This window comes from Mirounga leonina, unplaced genomic scaffold (assembly GCF_011800145.1).
Source record: "Mirounga leonina isolate KUSES-001 unplaced genomic scaffold, KU_Mleo_1.0 Mir_173, whole genome shotgun sequence".
Classification (NCBI taxonomy): domain Eukaryota; kingdom Metazoa; phylum Chordata; class Mammalia; order Carnivora; family Phocidae; genus Mirounga; species Mirounga leonina.
The window spans coordinates 40,212,042-40,232,860 of NW_023270447.1; the positions used below are offsets into that span (position 1 = coordinate 40,212,042).

General features: G+C 40.2%; 1 protein-coding gene across 10 annotated transcripts in view; it reads right to left on the minus strand.

The window, feature by feature from the left end:
- The window catches only part of SGIP1 (SH3GL interacting endocytic adaptor 1), a 203,499-nt gene that overhangs the window by 77,081 nt on the left and 105,599 nt on the right, over positions 1–20,819 (minus strand). The gene's annotated exons all lie outside the window — the stretch shown is intronic.

A 20,819-nucleotide genomic window follows, 5' to 3' on the forward strand; every position in this document is an offset into this window, starting at 1 on the left:
AGATATTTATAAAAAGAAGTAACCAAACACAATCTGTCTTGCTCATCAAAATCACTAAGTCAGCCTCAGGTTTTGACGTTTTACAACATGCTAAATTCAGTGCTATGGGGAATCAGAGGAAAATGCATGAAAAGCTACCAAGCACCAAACAAAATATTTTTATATAGGCTAGTCATAGCAAATTCAGTGATTCATGTTAGAGAATTTTCTAGGAAAGAATTAGAATATGTGATCATTATGCGTATTATTTTTATTCCAGCCCATTTCCTTACTTGCTTTTAAATGCTGATGGGGAAGGCCAGCTACCTGGCAAGGTCTTATCCTCTACCCCCACCCCTTATAGGAGTTTGTCTATATTTAAATTTGTGCCTGTATCCATTACAAGTCAGATTACAGTGAATACCTATCATGTCCAACGGGACTTGGTTGAGATGATCTTCTGAAACTCCATTTGGGAAGAGAAACAAAGAGCCCACTACTAACCAAGATAATCATTAAGACTCAACCAGATTGAGCAATCAACAAGATGGACACTTCCAAAGGAAAATGAGGCCAGGGAGTGGGAGGAGGACTCATCCTTAAAAACACACAGATCAAAATGACAAGGATTACTTGCAGTTAAAATTGCGGTAAGGACAACAGGAGAAAACCCATGAGGAACAGTGCCTTTTTGAGGCCCTGGAGGTAGACTTCAGGCCACCCAATTGAGTCCATTTTTGAAGTGGCCAAATTTGGATAAGTTAGAGAAAGATTCAGAGTCAGGAATAAGTGCAATTGGCAAAATATAAAGAAAGGCTACTAGAGCAAACCACCAAAATTGTATGCCACGTAGCCCGTGATATGTAGATGACTCTTAGTTACTCAGAAGCAGGCCATTCAGTTTAGTAGTAGCCGTAGTGATAATAATAATAATGTGTTTATTTTATTTTTAGAAACCAAAAGACTTTGGGTTTGTATTTTGGTGTATTTTAGTATTTTGATCCCATTTTTGTTCTTCTGTGTCTTCCACTTCTCCTCCCTCCCATCACACGGACTTGCCACAGGTCGGGTATCCTGCAGGTGGTACGGAGACCACCAGGCAGAGGCCAGTGGACGGGATGACAAGTTTACTGCAGCATCCACTTAGGTGAGTTAAGTACAACCAACCACCAACCATTCCTTGGTGCTCGTTAACACGGACACACAGTATTTCCATGATATTCGGTGGAGAGGTTACCTGTGAGCATCGGCATCCTGGGAACACTTTCCCAATATACCAGGCAACTGGGAAGAGAACATTGAAATTTTTTCCTTTTTTTTTTTTTTTTTTTAGTAGATCTATTTCATTGTTGTCCTAAAATAAAAAAAAAATGTAGGTACATTGCAGCAGATTTGTGCTGCCGTTAAAAATCACCCACTGGTACTAAAAAGGGGTGTGAAAGAGTTGCTTTGCACTTTATAAAGATCCTATTTTTCTGTCTCTTTGACAACTCCAGAAGGGGATATTTTTCTGATTAGCTGAAAAACAAAAGAAGAAAGACAACTTCCCTCTTCTAGGCCAGCTTCACAGGCTTTCATTCATAGATGCTATCATGTTGTGCATTAAACAAGAAATTAACTTAAAAGAATGTTTGCCTAGCTCACGGTATGTATAGGTAGCTTGAGTAATCCAAGTGGAAAATGCAGTAAATGAAACTCAATACCTTAAATATTTAATCATATGCCTGTGATGGAAGCAGAGGTGAATCTTCACAAAATTACACCGTGGCCCTTCATAACAGACTTGTAAACATCACTTAGCAACCAACTTCCTTTTTTTCCCCATGGGGCATAATTAGACCTTGTCCTGGTTCACAAAGGTTTGTTTTTAAAATTCAAAATCTTGTTTAGGTGTTAAACACAGTCAGTCATTATGCAGATGATGAAAATGAACAGAAGTCATGTTTGGCCAAAATGTGGAAAGGACTTATTTCTTACCGGACTTTTCCTCTAAAAAGCGTAGGCATGAGGAAGAAAAAGAAAGAGAAAATGAGAGAGGTGAAATGTATTTTCAGAGAAACAGATAAGGCTCAGAATAACCTTCCTTAAAGCAGCTCAAGGCATTGCTCTTCTAATGGCTTTTTCTGGGCGTCTGACATAATCATTCCCAGGTTACCTTTAGCTTGAAGGGTGGCAGAACACTCACCCCAAAACCTGTTACTTCGCTATATTGATGATTTTTGAACTGCAAGCATTTGAAAACGGTAAATGCAAGGAGATACTGTCTCTGAACAACCCTAATCTGTCTAGAGATAAATGCTCCAAAAGAACTGTCATAAATCCCTTTCCCAGGAGTGTTACTGATCAGGGAGCACTGACTCAGTGCTGGAGACGAGACCGGAAGTCGATACCGCACCTTGACAAACCTGATCACACAATATTCTTCCCATCTATTCTTCCTTTCATCCCATCTTTCGATTCTCCCCACTCCCCATGGACAATAGCAAATTATTGTCCCCGTGAGTAGCCGTTGGCCCCCTCAGAAAGCTCTTTTATTTCTTGGGCAACGTCGTGGTGATGGCCTCATCCCTGGCTGACAGCTGTGCCTTCTGCACACACTTCTTAGCTGATGGTCCTATTTCCAGTTTCACCCCCTAAATTCATCCTTTGCGTTAGCTCCAGAATTATTTTTCAAAATAGTGAAATGAATAGATTACCCCGCTCCTCGGGAGCCTCCCAATTATTCAGAAAATAGAACACACACTCCATGTCAGTTATGCCTTCCAGAAGGGCTCCAACTTACCCTCACCCTTCATCTTCCACCGCTGCCTGTAGGGAGCCCACGCTTAACTGCAGAGGCTCCTGGTCATCTGGATGTTCAGTCCCCTCACCCACTTCCCTGCCTTCTGCTCAAGCTGTCTCTGTAGCCCTCGATTACAATGTTACTTATTCTTTGAGGCCAGGACTGTTTCTTCCATGGGGCCTCCCCAAGCCTCCCCATCAGAATAAGTTGTTCCCTTTTCTTGTTTGATCACAGCACATTCTTTTTGTTCAAAATAACCACCTCAAATTGAAGGTCTTTCTGTTTGCCTGACGGTTATCAGCCTCGGGGAGAACAAAGGTCCACATTGCTAGCATATTCTTTGCAGTTCTTATTTTGTCCTGTGTTATTAAGGTGTCTCCACTCAATTATTAGCTCACAGTCATGGTCAAGAATGGACCCTCTCTGGTCCCAAACATAGTGCTAAGCACACAGGAGGCATTCAAAGCAGGCTTAGGAGTTCCCTTTCGGGGAGCCATTAAAACACTATAAAATGTTTGAAGCATAATGTCTTTTAAAATACAGAAAGATGAATTGCACTCTGAAATAAAGCTGAATTGTATATGCCCCAAGGGATGTGGCCCCAGTTGTAATGTTCCTTCTCCATCTCCTATAAATGTTTCACTTAGCTCCCACTTAACTGTTGATCTCTCTGCCATTAGTGACCCCAGGGGCAAATATATGTTACAGAGGTTCCCAGGAACTAGCTCAGCTTTGTACAAACATTAGTATTGAGCTACGTGTTCAGATCTCCAGGGTAGAATGTTCTTTTATAGCAAAAAACTAATGCTTCAGGGTCAAGATAGGGGCTGACTTTCAGCCCCAGACCCTTGGTAAGTAACACAGAGAAATGAAAATTATTAAAGTCCGTGTTCTCAACCTACAGACAGAAAGAAATTCTTGGGTTAAAATCAAATAGCTTCAAAGGAGTTGTCCGAGAAGGAGGAGGAAGAGCCTTTCTATATTTAAATTAGCTTAACCCCTTATTTTCTGCCTTTGAGCAAGTTGTCCTGTGCCTTGATTTGATAATGTCTAAGGAAGGGATGTAGATTCTTTGTGGAATTGTAGAATTGTTGTAGGAATGTTGTGAGGATTAAAAGATGTGGATATTGATAGCTAATGTTTACTGAGAACTATTACTGATTTATCTTATACAGGTGTCCTTGTTATTTCTAATTTACCAATGAGGAAAAGGAGGCTCAGATGAATTTCAAGGCCACACAGTTACAAAGGAACAGAGCTGGGAATGGATCGCAGCTTATCTACCTCCCCAGAGCCTGGCTGGGGTAGGCCCATGAAACAGACCAAGTCCCCTATATTGTGATCCCACTTTCAGGGCCTTATCAGCACTGGGTTCTAGAAACAACACAGCTAAAAGCTCACAGATCACAGAACCTGGAAAATAATCTCGGATCTTTCCAAAGGAAAGAGTCAAATAGATCTTGTCTATCTATCATAGCAGGTCTCAAGGGATGAACTTTTCAGAATGTGAGCTTGTGTTTCTAGGCATGGTTTCAGACCTAGGAATTAAACTCTGATTACAAGGTAAATTTCTCGGGCACCTGGGTGGCTCAGTCGTTGAGCGTCTGCCCTTCAGCTCAGGTCATGATCCCAGGGTCCTGGGATCGGGCCCCGCATCGGGCTCCCTGCTCAGCGGGAAGCCTGCTTCCCCCACTCCCCCTGCCTGTGTTCCCTCTTTCGCTGTGTCTCTCTCTGTCAAATAATTAAATAAAATCTTAAAAAAAAAAAAGAAGGTAAATTTCTCAGTCTTCTCCTAGAATTAAATGCATTATACTGAATTAGAAGAATAAACATGAACATACAAATGATAAGGGCTCTTTCTCCTCCCCACACCTTCCCATTCCAGGCTTCATGGTGATTATAACTTTTTTTTTTTAAGATTTTATTTATTTATTTGAGAGACAGAGAGAGAGAGAAAGAGCACAGGCCAGATCTGACATGGCCAGATTCCTGGACCCTGGGATCATGACCTGAGCCAAAGACAGATGTCCAGCTGCCCACCAACTAAGCCACCCAGGTGCCCCAGGCTTCATGGTGATTAAGCCATTTTTATTCAATATATTGTTTTGCTTTAATTGTTAGCAGCTCCCGACACCTAGGCTATGGCTTCTTGGCTTAAGGATTTCTTCAGACTATTAAATTAAAAAAAAAACAACAACCCATAAGACAATTCTCCTTTGGGGAAAATAAAGCTATTTCTTGATTTAAAATGAACTCACAGCATCAGAGTTGACTTTTAATTATGGAAAAGATACTAAGAAAATTGGAAAAGAGATGTATACGCCCAGGTATACTTGTACATAGAATGAGTGCATTTTTGGACTAATCAAAACATATACCTAAAATATAATCACTGAATCATCTCTAGTGCAGGGATTTTCCTGTGCTATAGCCTGAGAAAGTATAATTCTTTAATTTGCAAGCCTTGTTGAAAGGCAGCTCTTCCTTATCCTAAATATCTTTCTGGTGCCAGCAGTCATCCAAGTTAGGTCTTGTTGAAGCCTACATTTCTGTATAAGGGGTTTGAAAGCAGCAACATTTACAGCAGAATTTAGTTCAAGACCCAGAGCCAGAGCTAACAGAGGTGAATGAAGAAGGTATACACCTGAGTTTAGTGATCCTTACACAGAGGTTTTGTGCGCTAAATATATCCCTGCACTCTTAACAAGGAACAAGCTGCCATGGGAATTTTTGGCAGCAAGCTTCATAAGAATGGAACCAAGACACAAAAAAACAAGTCTAATCTATAAGCTTCTTAAGAGTCTGCAACTGTTTAACCTCAAAAATAAGATGGCTATATTTTGGATCTTTATATTTAATGAATGAGATTTTATTATAAATATAACAACTTCTTATCAGTTGTGTCTGACAAAAGAAGCAAAAGGATAATTTATTCATTTATTAAACCATTAACAGATATTTACTGGGTACCTAATAAAAACCAGACACTACTCTAGACATATTAGTGAACAAAACAACAGGAACAATGGACAAAAAAAGCTCCAATGAGCTTAATTTGGGAACAAGAGGAGACAGATAGATAATAAATAATAAACATAATAAATAAAGCAAAGTATTTGGTATTTTAGAAGATGATCAATGCAATTTTTAAAAGCAGAGTGAATAAAGAGTTTTGAGAATGCCAGGATAGAGAGCTCTGTGATTTTCAATAAGGTGGTCAGGGTAAGCCACTGAGAACGTGACTTGAACAAGCACCTGAGGTGGAGATGGATGTCACACTGCAGCTCTTTGGGGAAGGGGGACACAGCCAGGGAGCCAGGGAAGAGCAGAATGAGAAGGGATAGTGGCGGGTGTTAGCCTGCAGGTTGGGGGTATCCCTACCGTGAAGGTCTTGAAAGACTGGCTTTGCTCTGTTCCAATGCAGCTCATGGCTCTCACTTCTCAGGGGTTCTCCAGGGTGGGGGGTTAGTTAGGGTTGGTTGCTGAGAAGAGGCATAGACGACACAGAGGAAGCAATCTCAGCGAATGCCTGCTTGTGACATATGCCGCCATTTTTCATTACTCTTTGGAAGCTGACTTTCATTCCCCAAATATCAAGTTAAAACAGAAGACAGAGATGGGCTTCAGATAGGTTAGGAAGTGGAAAGGGAGTTTGTACTGGGCAAAGCAGAGTGAGGCCAGTCCATCCTGCCTTCGCTGTCTGTTGGCCACTTTAGGACAAGTGATTCAGACAGGCTCACCGGCCCTATACCCCCACTGAGCTGGTAGCCGATTCAAATGATGGCTCCTCAGGTCCATGGGCAGTTAGTGGCTGTGTTTTAGACAGAAAGAAATCTCACTTCATTCTGTTCATTCTGAAATTTCCCCCAGTCTCCAAAAAGACGTTTTCTTTTTTTTTATTATGTTAATCACCATACATTACATCATTAGTTTTTGATGTAGTGTCGCATGATTCATTATTTTTGTATAACACCCAGTGCTCCATGCAGTACGTGCCCTCCTTAATATACCCATCACCAGGCTAACCCACCCCCCCACCCCCCTCCCCTCTAGAACCCTCAGTTTGTTTTTCAGAGTCCATAGTCTCTCATGGTTCATCAAAGAGACATTTTCTGACATAATGAATGTGAGTGATTCACACTCTAAGAGTTTTTTTTTTTCCCTAAAACAATTAAAAAGTACATCCATTGCTGTAGATTATTTCTGGCCCCCCCCCAAAAAGAAATTCTCCTTCAAAGGACAAAGGGATACATACTTTTTTCTTCTACTGTTATACTTATTTTTATACTATTATTCATACACTTATAGAAACTTCTTAGTACAAAAATAAAGATATTATAAAAAAGACAATACAGTGTGTACCACTAAGTGACTGAAACCTGAGGCCTTAGACAGGAGAACAGACATCTCACTGGATCTGTGGGATCAGGGGAAGAGAATTATGACAAAATGTTAGCACTGCCATGCCAAGACTGAAACAGGAAGAAATTGACAACCTGAATAGGCCAATAACCAGTAACGAGATTGAAGCAGTGATGAAAAACCTCCCAAAAAACAAGAGTCCGGGGCCTGATGGATTCCCTGGGGAATTCTACCAAACATTCAAAGAAGAAATAATATCTATTCTACTGAAGCTGTTTCAAAAAATAGAAACAGAAGGAAAACTTCCAAACTCATTCTATGAGGCCAGCATTACCTTAATCCCCAAACCAGGCAAAGACCCCATCAAAAAGGAGAATTTCAGACCAATATCCCTGATGAATATGGATTCCAAAATCCTCAACAAAATCCTAGCTAATAGGATCCAATAATACATTAAAAGGATCATCCACCACGACCAAGTGGGATTTATCCCCAGGATGCAAGGGTGGTTCAACATTCGCAAATCAATCAATGTGATAGAACACATTAATAAGAGGAGGGAGAAGAACCATATGGTCCTCTCAATTGATGCAGAAAAAGCATTTGACAAAATACAACATCCTTTCCTGATTAAAACTCTCCAGAGTATAGGGATAGAGGGAACATTCCTCAAGCTCATAAAATCCATCTATGAAAAACCCACAGCGAATATCATCCTCAATGGGGAAAAGCTGAGAGCCTTTCCCTTAAGATCAGGAACACGTCAAGGGTGCCCACTCTCACCACTGTTGTTCAACATAGTACTAGAAGTCCTAGCAACAGCAATCAGACAACAAAAGAAATAAAAGGTATTCAAATTGGCAAAGAAGAAGTCAAACTCTCTTTTCGCAGACGACATGATACTTTATGTGGAAAACCCAAAAGACTCCACCCCCAAATTACTAGAACTCATCCAGCAATTCAGTAATGTGGCAGGATACAAAATCAATGCACAGAAATCAGTTGCTTTCTTATACACTAACAACGCAACTGTTGAAAGAGAAATTAAAGAAACGATTCCATTTACAATAGCACCAAAAACCATAAGATACCTCGGAATAAACCTAACCAATGAGGTAAAGGATCTATATATACTCTAGGAACTACAAAACACTCATGAAAGAAATTGAAGAAGACACAAAAAGATGGAGAAATATTCCATGCTCATGAATCGGAAGAATAAGCATTGTTAAAATGTCTGTGCCACCCAGAGCAATCTATACCTTCAATGCCATCCCGATCAAAATTCCAATAACATTTTTCAAAGTGCTGGAACAAACAATCCTAAAATTTGTATGGAATCAGAAAAGACCCCGAATCGCCAAGGAGATGTTGAAAAAGAGAAACAAAGCTGGGGGCATCACGTTGCCTGATTTCAAGTTATATTACAAAGCAGTGATCACCAAGACAGCATGGTACTGGCACAAAAACAGACATACAGACCAATGGAACAGAATAGAGAACCCAGATATGGACCCTCAACTCTATGGTCAAATAATCCTTGACAAAGCAGGAAAAAACATGCAATGGAAAAAAGACAGTCTCTTCAATAAATGGTGCTGGGAAAATTGGACAGCCACATGTAGAAGAATGAAACTCGACCATTCTCTAACACCATTCACAAAGATAAACTCAAAGGGGATGAAAGACCTCAATGTGAGACAGGAATCCATTAAAATCCTAGAGGAGAACATAGGCAGTAACCTCTTTGACATCGGCCACAGCAACTTCTTTCAAGATACATCTCCAAAAGCTAGTGAAACAAAAGCAAAAATGAACTTTTGGGACTTCATCAAGATAAAAAACTTCTGCACAGCAAAGGAAACAGTCAACAAAACAAAGAGGCAACCCACAGAATGGGAGAAGATATTTGCAAATGACACTACAGATAAAGGGCTGGTATCCAAGATCTATAAAGAACTTCTCAAACTCAACACCCCAAAACCAAATAATCAAGTCAAAAAGTGGGCAGAAGAGATGAACAGACACTTCTCTGAAGAAGACATACAAATGGCTAACAGACACATGAAAAAAATGTTCATCATCATTAGCCATCAGGGAAATCCAAATCAAAACCACACTGAGATACCACCTTACACCAGTTAGAATGGCCAAAATGGGCAGGGAAAGAAACAACAAATGTTGGAGAGGTTGTGGAGAAAGGAGAACCCTCCTACACTGTTGGTGGGAATGCAAGTTGGTACAGCCACTTTGGAAAACAGTGTGGAGGTTCCTCAAAAATTTAAAAATAGAGCTACCCTATGACCCAGCAATTGCACTCCTGGGCATTTACCCCAAAGACACAGATGTAGTGAAAAGAAGGGCCATATGCACCCCAATGTTCATAGCAGCAATGTCCACAATAGCCAAACAGTGGAAAGAGCTGAGATGCCCTTCAACAGATGAATGGATAAAGAAGATGTGGTCCATATATACAATGGAATATTACTCAGCCATCAGAAAAGATGAATACCCAACTTTTACATCAACATGGATGGGACTGGAGGAGATTATGCTAAGCGAAATAAGTCAAGCAGAGAAAGTCAATTATCATATGGTTTCACTTTTTTGTGGAACATAAGGAATAACATGGAGGACATTAAGAGAAGGAAGGGAAAAATGGGCGGGAGGAATTGGAGGGAGAGATGAACCATGAGAGACTATGGACCTGAGAAACAAACAGGGTTTTAGAGGGGAGAGGGGAGGGGGGATTGGTTAGCCCGGTGATGGGTATTAAGGAGGGCACGTACTGCATGGAGCACTGGGTGTTATACGAAAACTATGGATCGTGGATCACTACATCAAAAACTAATGATGTATTGTATGGTGACTAACATAACATAATAAAATTAAAAAAAAAAATGTTAGCACTCCCAGAAAAGAAGAGCACATTAATAAACTTTAAAAAAAGAACTTGCAAACGGTAAGAAAGTTATTGTTCATATTATTCATCTATCTAATAGTGCAGAAAAACAGGTGAATCGAAAGGGGAAAGATTAAAGAAATGGAGAGCCATAAATCTACTCTCTTTCTAAAATCATGTGAGGGATGTAAGTTGCATTTTGTCACAGTAAAACACCAAGTTCCATATAATTCCCCACAGTGAAGAGCATCCATGCATCCAACCAATCAAGTATTTTCTAAGCACCTGCTCCGGGTCATTCAATGTTTAGGTTCTTAAGGGAAGGCCCCATTTACAGGGTAAGAACCTGCAGCATCTGGGGGGCAGGATCACTTGTCATAAATCCAACATTTACTGAATTGTTCACAACTTATGCTTCTGCTACAAACTTATTTTCCAAATTGATTGCTTCATTATAGAGCCTGTTCTACCCTGATTATGGCCTTTGGCTAATAAAAATAGTTTTAAATTCTAAACTCTACACCTGTAGGACTAACACAACCAAGGCAGAAGAACTTAACAACATAAAAATTAGCCTTTTTAACTATGATTAGCATCGTAATTAAAAGCATGTAATTAAAAAAAAAGCATGTAATTCAAGAATTGCCTGCCTCTGGTCGAGGACACCTTCACATTTTTTTGTGTCAAAACTGTGGGTAAATTGTCTCAATTAGATTTTAAGCTGGAAACAGAAATTGAGGGCTTTAGGTCTCTAATCCTGGTAGTCATGTTTCTGACCCTCCCCCACCCCCATCGGATCACGTTATCTGAGATAGTAGAACAAGATGGAAGAATCCGGAGTTATGCAAGGAAATTCTAATTCTTACACCTCACAAAGGGGTGCAAAAGACCATGTGCTCAGAGGGCACAACCAACATTAATTGGAGAAATAATGACAAAGGCGATCCAGATTGAATTCATATTCTGCTCATTTTCAAGAAGACCAAAACATACAGCACAGAGATTTCTTCTGACCAGCACAGGATGGGCCTGAAAGGTATGGAAAAATGTTATTTTTATTTTAAAGATCAGGAAATGGAAGCAATAGAGAATTACCTAGGAAAAAAATAATTGGTAATGAAGGAAAGAACGAACACATCTCAGATATGAAACTAATTCTTCTGCAGACGGTCCATGGCTTATCAGAATGCAGGAAAGAGAACAATATATTTTGAAAAAGGAAGGTTCTACCCATTTCTCCATCTATCTTTCTCTGTAAGACCTGGAACAAAAAAAAAGAGTTCCATCTCATGTGCCAACTGGATGATTTTGGTCAGGCTGCCTGCAGCTCTGTCTGGAAGGGGCGTCTCAGACTACATCAGGGATATGGGATCTGGTCATTGTGTTGGCTTAGTGTTTGGAAGGGGGTGTAGCAGCTCATATGCATCTGTGTCTGATATCCCAGGTCTAGACCCAACCCAGATCATGTTTGCCCTATGAAGCTCTCCTTGAAGAGTAGAAGCCAAGCTGAGCCTCGTGCCTCCAACTAGCTGTGCTTGAGGTCTGCACTGAGCACTTAGCATCAGAATGCACCCCATCATTAGCCTCCCTTTGCACCAAGCAGCAATCTTACCCGGAGCAAATGCCAGTGTGTAGGAGACTGGAGCTCTCCTCCCCTACAGATGACTCTTTGTTTTTACTGAACTCAATGGGGTGCTGAACCTTCTGCCAAAGTGAGGACAGGAAAGGGGGTGGTGTTACCATGCTGCAACAAATTCATGGATTTTACTCACTGGCAGGCTAATTTGGGGGTGGTAGGGTGGGTGGGCCACCTGGAATAGGCAAACAGCACTAGACTGTCTCCAGTTCAAAGCTATCTCCCTCTCCCCATATTTTTTGATTAAATAACTCCATTATGGATTGCAAATCACCAGGAACAAGCTTAAACTAATAGCTCCTTCAGAAGGTCATGTCATAGGGGATGGGGAGGAGGCCAGCATACATGCCACCTATTCCCACATCATTTCTTTCTTTCTTTCTTTTTTTCAGTGCGGGCTCGAACTCACAACCATGCGATCAAGACCTGGGCTGAGATCAAGAGTTGGACTTTAACCGACTGAGCTTCCCAGGCGCCCCTCCCACATCCTTTCTATCAGCCCTCTTCTCCTTGACTTTGCTCAAGTCCTCCCTCACTATTTTTATTTTCTTTCTCACTCCCACAAGTCTCTTAACTTAAAGAGAAGCAGAGACGAAAAGGGAGGCCAGGGAGATAGACACCTAACTGGGCATTTTGCAACATAATCTCATGTCCTCTTTATATCAGTCCTGACAGGATGGATATTCCTGTTCCCATTTTATGGATTTGGGATCTGAGGTTTCACGTTAAGGAACTTGCCCATGGACACAGATCACAAGATACAGACTCAAAGCCTGTGCTCTTCCTACTTAACCAATGTGTTAGAGAAAATGTTCTCTTTCTTGGTCCCCTCACTATATCCCCAAGCTGCCCCTAAAACAGACCTTCCCACAGAGGCTCTTGAGTCAGAATACACAGCAGAGTATTCACACTGAGAGGGATTTAAAGAAAACAGAATCTCTAGACCCTTACTCTATAGATGAAAAAACCTACTGTGTTTTTAACTTGGCAGAAAGGAGGCAGATGCGTGGTCCTCAAACCTTTAGCAGCCTCTTGACCTTTCTGAGTTGATCACTTCTGTAAAATGGGGTGACCACCACCTCTCTGTCTGCTTAGTACTGTGGCTGCTCATTCCATCTTTCTGATCATGACAGCACATATATATATATACACACACATATATATATGTATATAAAACATAAACCATAATTATAATGAAACTTCAACATAAAAAATGTTTGCTTGATTAGGGGAACTGAAATATGAGTCATATAAAATGAGGTAACATTCTTTAACATTTAAAACAAAGGTGTATGAGGTCTTAGCATAAAATGACTTTTAATAAAGTAGAAATCACACATAACAAGGTGGCAATTAAGGCCGACTGACCTGTCAGCTCAGCCTTGCCCTTTTGTCACAAGGAATGACATAGGAGGTACCATAGAAGATTGTGTTTATGGATTGAGGGGGAAGAAAGCCTGGGATGTGGGCTTCTGAGCTGGGATCAAGAGCCCTTTAGGGACCATCAAAGGGATAGCCTTCGAAGGGTTTGTGAATACTCAGAAGTTGTATGTAAAATATTTTAGAGGAGCTAATGAACTTTTTATTTTTCCCCTGGAAAGAGAGCCAATGGCTTTTATCAGAAATAGGATAATGTAGTGGGTAGGAGTTCTGAATTAGAAATCAGACCTTCTGGGTTTAAATCCCAGAACTTCGCTTATTAGTTGTGACATCTTGGGTGAGTTTAATTAATCCTTCCATGCCTCAAATTTCTCACCTGTACAATGAGGATAATAATAATACACATCTCCTAGGCTTGCTATGAGGATAAATGAGTTAATATGTATAAAGCATCTGACACATAGTCACACTCAGATTTTCACAGCTGCCACGACCAACACTATCACCATCACCATCATGAGTCCTCAAAGGGTCCATGACCTTAAAGGATGTTGACAAGTATTCACCATGACTACTCTGTTGTTCTGATTTGTAATAGCTAGCATTTACGAAACATCTCCATTGGGCCTTATATACATAAAGGTACTTACAAAATACTAAGCACTTTACATGTATCACTTCCTTAATCCTTACATGGACCCTATGAGGTAAGTAGTAGTGTTAACCTCATTTTACGCTTGATTAAGCCTTGACTGAGACTTAAAGTTTTAAGTAACTTGCCCAGGGTCAAGTGAGTAATGAGCGCAGGGCCAGGATGCAAACTTCGTTCTGACTTCCTCCAGAGCAAAAATTCTTAGTCAGTACAGAACTAAACACTTCTTGTTCAAGACAACTTCTGCAGGTCAGCCCACAGTGATTCGTGGCTTACCAAAACACAAAACTAAAGGCACCAAGGGCAGCACATGAGAAAAGGAAAAGATGCTGGTGCAGCAAGAATGAAACCATAGCATTTGTCTTCTCATTTCCATGAAAGCTGAGGGAGCCACAAGTTTCAAAAAGATCTAGGGAGTGAAACGCATGGCTGAAGCTATGTGAGAGATAGCGCTGCTTGTGGGTTCTGGGAGAAATGGAGGTGTCCGCATCTGAAACCCAGGGAGTGGTGGGGAAGCCAGGAGGCTGGGGAAGCTGGCTGCAGAAGACCATAACTTCAATCAGGAAACTGAAGTGAACAGAGGCAGGGGTTTGGCCCAACAAGGGGAAGGTCAGCTTCTGTGTGCTGCCAGTGATGTTGATTAGACATTGTTTTCTGATAGATTGGTAGGCAGACTGTTAGCTAGACGGTTGGATAAAGGTTGGATAAAGTTGGATAAAGTTTGTGATTATTAGCCCTCATTGCCTGATACATGGAAGATGCTTACCAAATATTTGGTGAACTGATTTGAAGGGGAAGTGGGAAACGATGTCAGTTCTCCATGAAATAATTTAGTGGGGAATGCACAGTACAGGATCCTATTGTGAATGTTAACCTACAACACAGTCTTCTGAAGAAGTACCATACTTGCTCAGGGGATTTTGATGTTACTCAAAACAATTTAGGAATGTTTCAGGAATTTCCTCCAACCAGTTCATAGGCATCACATAAAAAACAGTTATTTTATTAACTTGCCCAGTGTTATGCACAGGGTTATTACTGGTCTTGGCTCTAAATGATTTTGGGCATTTGGGTTTCCTGATTTATCACTATTAATGATATTCTTTACACTGTGCCTAGGCTTTGCAGATCATTCTGACGAGGGAATATCTCTAAATGTAGTATGTGTAATGATACGTTTTATATGTATTAACTCATTCAACCTTCACAACAGCCTTATGAAGTTGGTATGGGAATTATCTTCATTTATAGATGAAGAAAGCAAGGCATAGGTTTTATCACTTGCCCAAGGCAACCCATTTAAGAGGTAGAGACCATTTGTTTGAATCATCGTAACATTACTGAAGTAAGTGTCCATTTCCATCTCCCCCAAATGATCTAAAATGGAATTGTATTCAGTTGTATGCTGAATTCTCATTTTGTTGCTTTTGTAAAGGCATATTTTCTTAGAGCTCAATCTTCCACCCATGATTTTCTTTAGCCACTTTCAGAAGATAATTTTACTTTTTAGGAACAAAGCCATTTTTGAAAGATGTAGTGAAGGTGTTCTCCTACTCTGAATGTAGGGAGTGCGGTACAAAGGGACACAAACAGCAGACCCACCCATCTCACGTCCCTGTTTCTATCTCCTCCATTAGGAGGAGTGATCTATATGTTGTACTCACAGAAAGGGCTGGACATCCCCCAAACCACCTTGTAAGGTAAATGTATGTTATTCCCATTTTAGGCTTGAAGAAACTGAGATGCAAATAGGTTTAAGAACCTGCCTCAGTAGTACTGTGAGCCAAGGGTCAGTTCAGGTCTTCCAGATTCCAGCGTCTTTCCTATGATACACCAGTTCCTTTAGGGATTGTAGGTACAAAGTTTCTATTTGTGTTTAATGAAATATCAATCACAAATATCCAGTATGAAAAAAACCTGTCTTAAAAGTAGTTCCTTTAAAAGGCGGATCAGGTTTGGTTCGGAATTAAAGTCTAAGATATGCAAAAAAATCCTTGAACCCCTTTAGCTGAATTCACGCCTTGAGACGTAGATATATTATAATCCAAAGCATGAGAACACAGAACGTTTTTAGGGCAGGAGACTGAAAATGGGAAAGCAAAGCCATGATTCTCAATTAAGGGAGAAAAAGATTTTTAAAAATTCATATATGTACATATAGACTAGTGTGGTGATTAATTTTATGTGTCCACTTGCCTGGCCATGGGGTACCCAGAATAAATATTATTTCTGGGTAGGTCTGTAAGGTTGTTTCTAGATGAGATTAGCATTTGAATGGGTGGATTCAGGAAAGAAAACCCTCTCCCCTACGTGGGTGGGCATTATGCAAATCTATCAGGGCCAGAATAGAACAAAAGGCAGAGGAAGGAGGAATTCACCCCCTTTTCTGCCTCACTGTTTGAGCTGGAACATCTCATCTCATCTCCTTCTGCCCTGGGATCTGGATTTACACTGTCAGCAACCCTGTTCTCAGGCCCTTGGACTTGGAGTGAATTACACCATCAGCTTTCCCGGGTCTCCACTTGGCAGACGACATTTAGTGACTTCTTAGCATCCATAATCACATGAACCAATTTCTCATAACAAATTTCTTTATGCGTGCACACACACACACACACACATGCACGCACACATGCACGTGCACCCTGTTGGTTCTGTTTCTCTGGAGAACCCTGACTAACACAACTAATATTGAAGAGCCAAGAATTGCAAAGTACTAATTGTGCATCAGGTACTGTGTCTAGGATCTTCTGCATGCTTTGCTTTGTGCATTTAGTCATTTATTAAATAACTGAGCGCCCAATGTGTGCCATGCACTGTGCTAAGCATGGGGTACAAAAAGCCAAAGACTTGACTTGCTAGAGACCAACAATAATCTGCACAAAAAGTCTGTAAGGATTATTATTAACCTCACTTTACAAAAGAGGAAATAGAAGCTCAGAACAATGATGGAACTTTTCTAAGGTCACACAGGTAGAACACTGTAGACTCCACAGCTGCCTCCTATTAACCCAAAATTCTAGAAAAAATTCTGTAAACAGACAGACACAAAGCACTTGGAAAAGAAGGTGATAACCCTAGGTGCCAGCACAAAGAAATAGTTATGGCAAATTAAACCCATCATTTTCTCGGATACGTTTTCTGGTCTGACAGATTTAGGCAAAGCTGTAGACATCCCATGTTTCTCAAATTCAGCATTGTGTTTAATGAGTTTCCATCACTGGTTTGAACGAAATGGAAATACGTGACCAGGATGAGAGCACAGTTAGGTAAACCATTGTAAGGGGACCAGGGAGACTGCAGTATGTTATCAATAGATAAAAAATCAGAGGGTGGTGACATGCCACGGTGTTCTGTCCTTGGTCTGGTCCAGCTCACCCATTTGTTTACTCACTCACACACACAAGCATTTATTGAATGACAATGATATGCAAAAGGCCCTATGTCAGGTATAGAAAATTTAGAGTGGACACCAAAGGTACTATACAGATTTCTCTTCAAAACAGCTTCTTTTACCAGCTGCTAGGAGGGCTATTGGTGCAACACTCTAGGATCTGCCTCAGCTGCAGAGGGCTACCTCGACCAACCAAGGTCAGTCCCCTTCTTAGCTTGCCCATATCAGAGTACTGACTGCTGTGGCAGTATGAAGGTTATTCATCTCAGTCAAACTCAGGACAGCTCTGTAGGGTCATTCTAGCTCTAGAGTCCCCTGTATGGTCAGCTCCGTCTGTTGCTGGACATGCAACACCGCTTAACTTCTCCTTCTGCCCACCCTACCCCACAGGAGTTGAGCCCAAGCTCACTCCTTAATAAATATCCTGTACGGTAAACTTGGAGGTGGAAAGGAGATGTGTTTGTCCTTTGTTAATCTTCTAAAAACACAGCTACAATCAAGGACAAAAGTTACACAGCGATAGCATTTGGGTTTAATAATTTCTTTCAGCAATGAAACAGCCTGCCTCAAAAAGCACTGTACTTCGCAAGATTGAGGAAACATTATTCTGATTGGAAGGGTCAGTATCAACCAAACAAGTTGGCATTTTAATGAAATTTGTTTCTGTTCATTAGCTGTTGGCTAGCACGCAGCATAGCATCACTCATATTTAGAATTTAGTGATTAGAAATTTTTAAAAGGAAACATCCTGGGTTCAACAGGTTCTACGAATAATTTGCAGGTAAATGGGGAAAAAATCCATTTCCTAATGAACTTCCAGAAGTAATCTGAGATTACTTACTTAAGACACAGTGGCAGAAACTGTCAATGCCCACCCCAATTCATTCGCTCCTTTGTCTTTTTATAATAGAACCTGAATTTTAGCAGGTTACATGTCTATCCAGGCAGAGACTACATTTCCCAAACTCCCTTTCAGCTAATGTGGCCATGTGATTAAATTATGGCTTCGGTAGTGATGTTTGCAAACTCCCAGTAAAACCTTTAAAGGAAACCACTTGCCTTTTATTTTCTCTTTCCTCCATCCCAAGGCTGGAACATGGAGGTGATTGATGGTGGTAAGGCAGGCACAGCCTCAGAAAGGTGGAGCAATCATACAGAAAGTTTCTGGATTCTTGAATAATGCCTGGAGTAGGGCTCCATTACCCATCTGAAGTGCCTACCAGTTTTGACTTTTACATGGAAGAAAAGTAAACCACTTATTTTGTATAAGCCATTTCTATTTTGATCTCTGTTAAAACAGCTTTACCAATATTCTAATTTGTGCAGATACCAACTCAACAACTCAAACCTGAGTGCTATTCATTCTTCACCCAATCAGCACAGTATCTTATTAGGAGACCACAACATGAAAAGAATAGAAATTAACATCCTTTCCTGTGAGTTAACACTTGCATTATCCCCTCTTCTTTTTTAGTGCTCTGCCTTGTCCTGACACTTTATTTCTGTATTAAAATCAAGGGCCACGGCAAGCTCTGGACTGAAATTACATTTATTTGTCTATACAATGGGATTTTTGCCAACAATTAAAACCCTGATTTTCTATGCTGTTGATGCTTTGTTTTGGGGAGGAGTAATTTTCAGGTAGGTTTATATTATATATACACAGTTATATATGATGCATTCATCCATCCATCCATCCATCCATCCATCCATCCATCCATCCATTCATTTATTGAATAATTTGACCATGTAGTGTGTACAGGGAACTATTCAAATAAAATAAGAACCAATTCATGATAAGAGATATCAAATGGGTTACAATTCATTGATACATATTCACAGATGGATGAACAGAACAAATGAAACACAACTTAATCTTAAAATTCCTTAAAAGAAATAGAAATTAGAAATCCAACATAAGCCATTGTTATGAATGGCTTACCATTTGGAAATTCCTCTATTTCTATTAGTGTAATGATTGATGCTTTTGTAACATAACAACTGTAGCCTATGTGAAATATATTGATATATTATTAACTAGCATAGGCTCTATTTCTCTTTTTGCACCTGAATTCAGTGTAGACATATAAATGTCCGATTGTCTGGCTGGAAACATCTAAAGTTGCACAAAGGATTTGCCGTTTTTATTATGGCACCAACTGGATTTCAGAAGGTTTTTTCTACTTATCTGGTTCTGGAGATAACATACTGCATATATCATTTGTGAACTACAGGTACACATGGGTTACCTAGAAGAGGGTAAGGATTCTAAAACCAAGAATATGTTTTCAGTTCTAATCTCTCTTTTTACTTAGGTATATCCAGAAACACGCATACCTTTCCCTAAAGTAGCAATAACAGCTCACTTCCCTATACTAAACATCAAAAATCACAAATGTTTGGGAATCATACTAAGGACAGAGCCAGGTTCTCATATTAGAGGGAGCAAGCTGGGGGTGCAGGGGTGGTGGTGGTAGGCGGATCCGAGAGTCCATTGGTTTGTGGTGGTGTTGGTATGCAGAAACAGCCTAACTCCATAGTTACTTTCCCTGGGTGTCTCCATCTACTCTTCATACTGCTTTCCCGAAAATCTTTTCATCAGTCTTAACCACATCATGTCAAGACATTACCTTAAAAATAGGTGTTGAGAAGAGCTCAGAGTAAACCACCACTCTTCTGGCTGCACCACCAGCAACATATCTGGTTGGAGGAATATCTCCCAGATGACTTGGGCTTATATATTCTTTTTGATAGAGGGGACTTCTTCTTTCCTAGATGCCCCTCTGCTTTCAGCAAATCCATACTGCCTGTCTGCAACTGTTTTAGTAAGCTTTCTTTCACGTAAATTTGTTCATTTAATCCCATGATCTTATCTTCTGATGCTTACCCCCAGATAACTTCCAAATGCCCACTAACTGTATTAGACCCTACAGAAAAGTGAATATAAACGGGTTTCAGGCGTTTAGATAAATTTCTACAATTAATTAAAAAAAAACCAATTCAGTAAGTGAAAAATGATTTGAAAGACGTCAACTGAAAAGTGAAAGTGTATGCATTTAAAATGCTCCTCTAACTAGACATCACTGGTATTACAGGCCAACCTATGAGTTTAAAATCTGTACTTTCCATTGCAGAATGGAAAGAAAACTAATATATTTCATGCCTCTTTTTTTCCAGGGAGACACCTTGAAATACCAAGTGAGTATATGATTAAAAATTACCTGAAATATCATTTCCGGTGGTTGATTACTGATAGCAATTATTGTATTCATCACTAACAGTAGCGATAAAGGCCATTATAAGCCCTAAGTTCTAAAGAAGGCATCATTATAGATTTTATTCATCCCAGACAGGCAAATATTTATTCTGAAAGGATAGATGATTACAACTTCTCTAGAAAGTTTAGCGGACATATTTTTAAAATCATCTCAGAAATGGTCCAGCATTTATTAACTACCTCTTTCAGGGAGGATGCTGTAGGAAGATCACATCTTTCTGAAGAAGATGCCAAGAACATATTAGCTGCTCCTTTGAGAACCTTCATCTACTCTTCACAGCTACTTTTAGAAAATAGTTGTAGCATTTATCAAACACCACTGAGAAAATAGTGTACATGTTGGAACTCAGAATTCAGCAGCTGCAGAAGTGTAGCAGAGGGGAACTGGGGGAATGGAGAACAAATTGTAGAAATTGGTATATTTCTATATACCAAAACAAAACAATGTTTTGTTT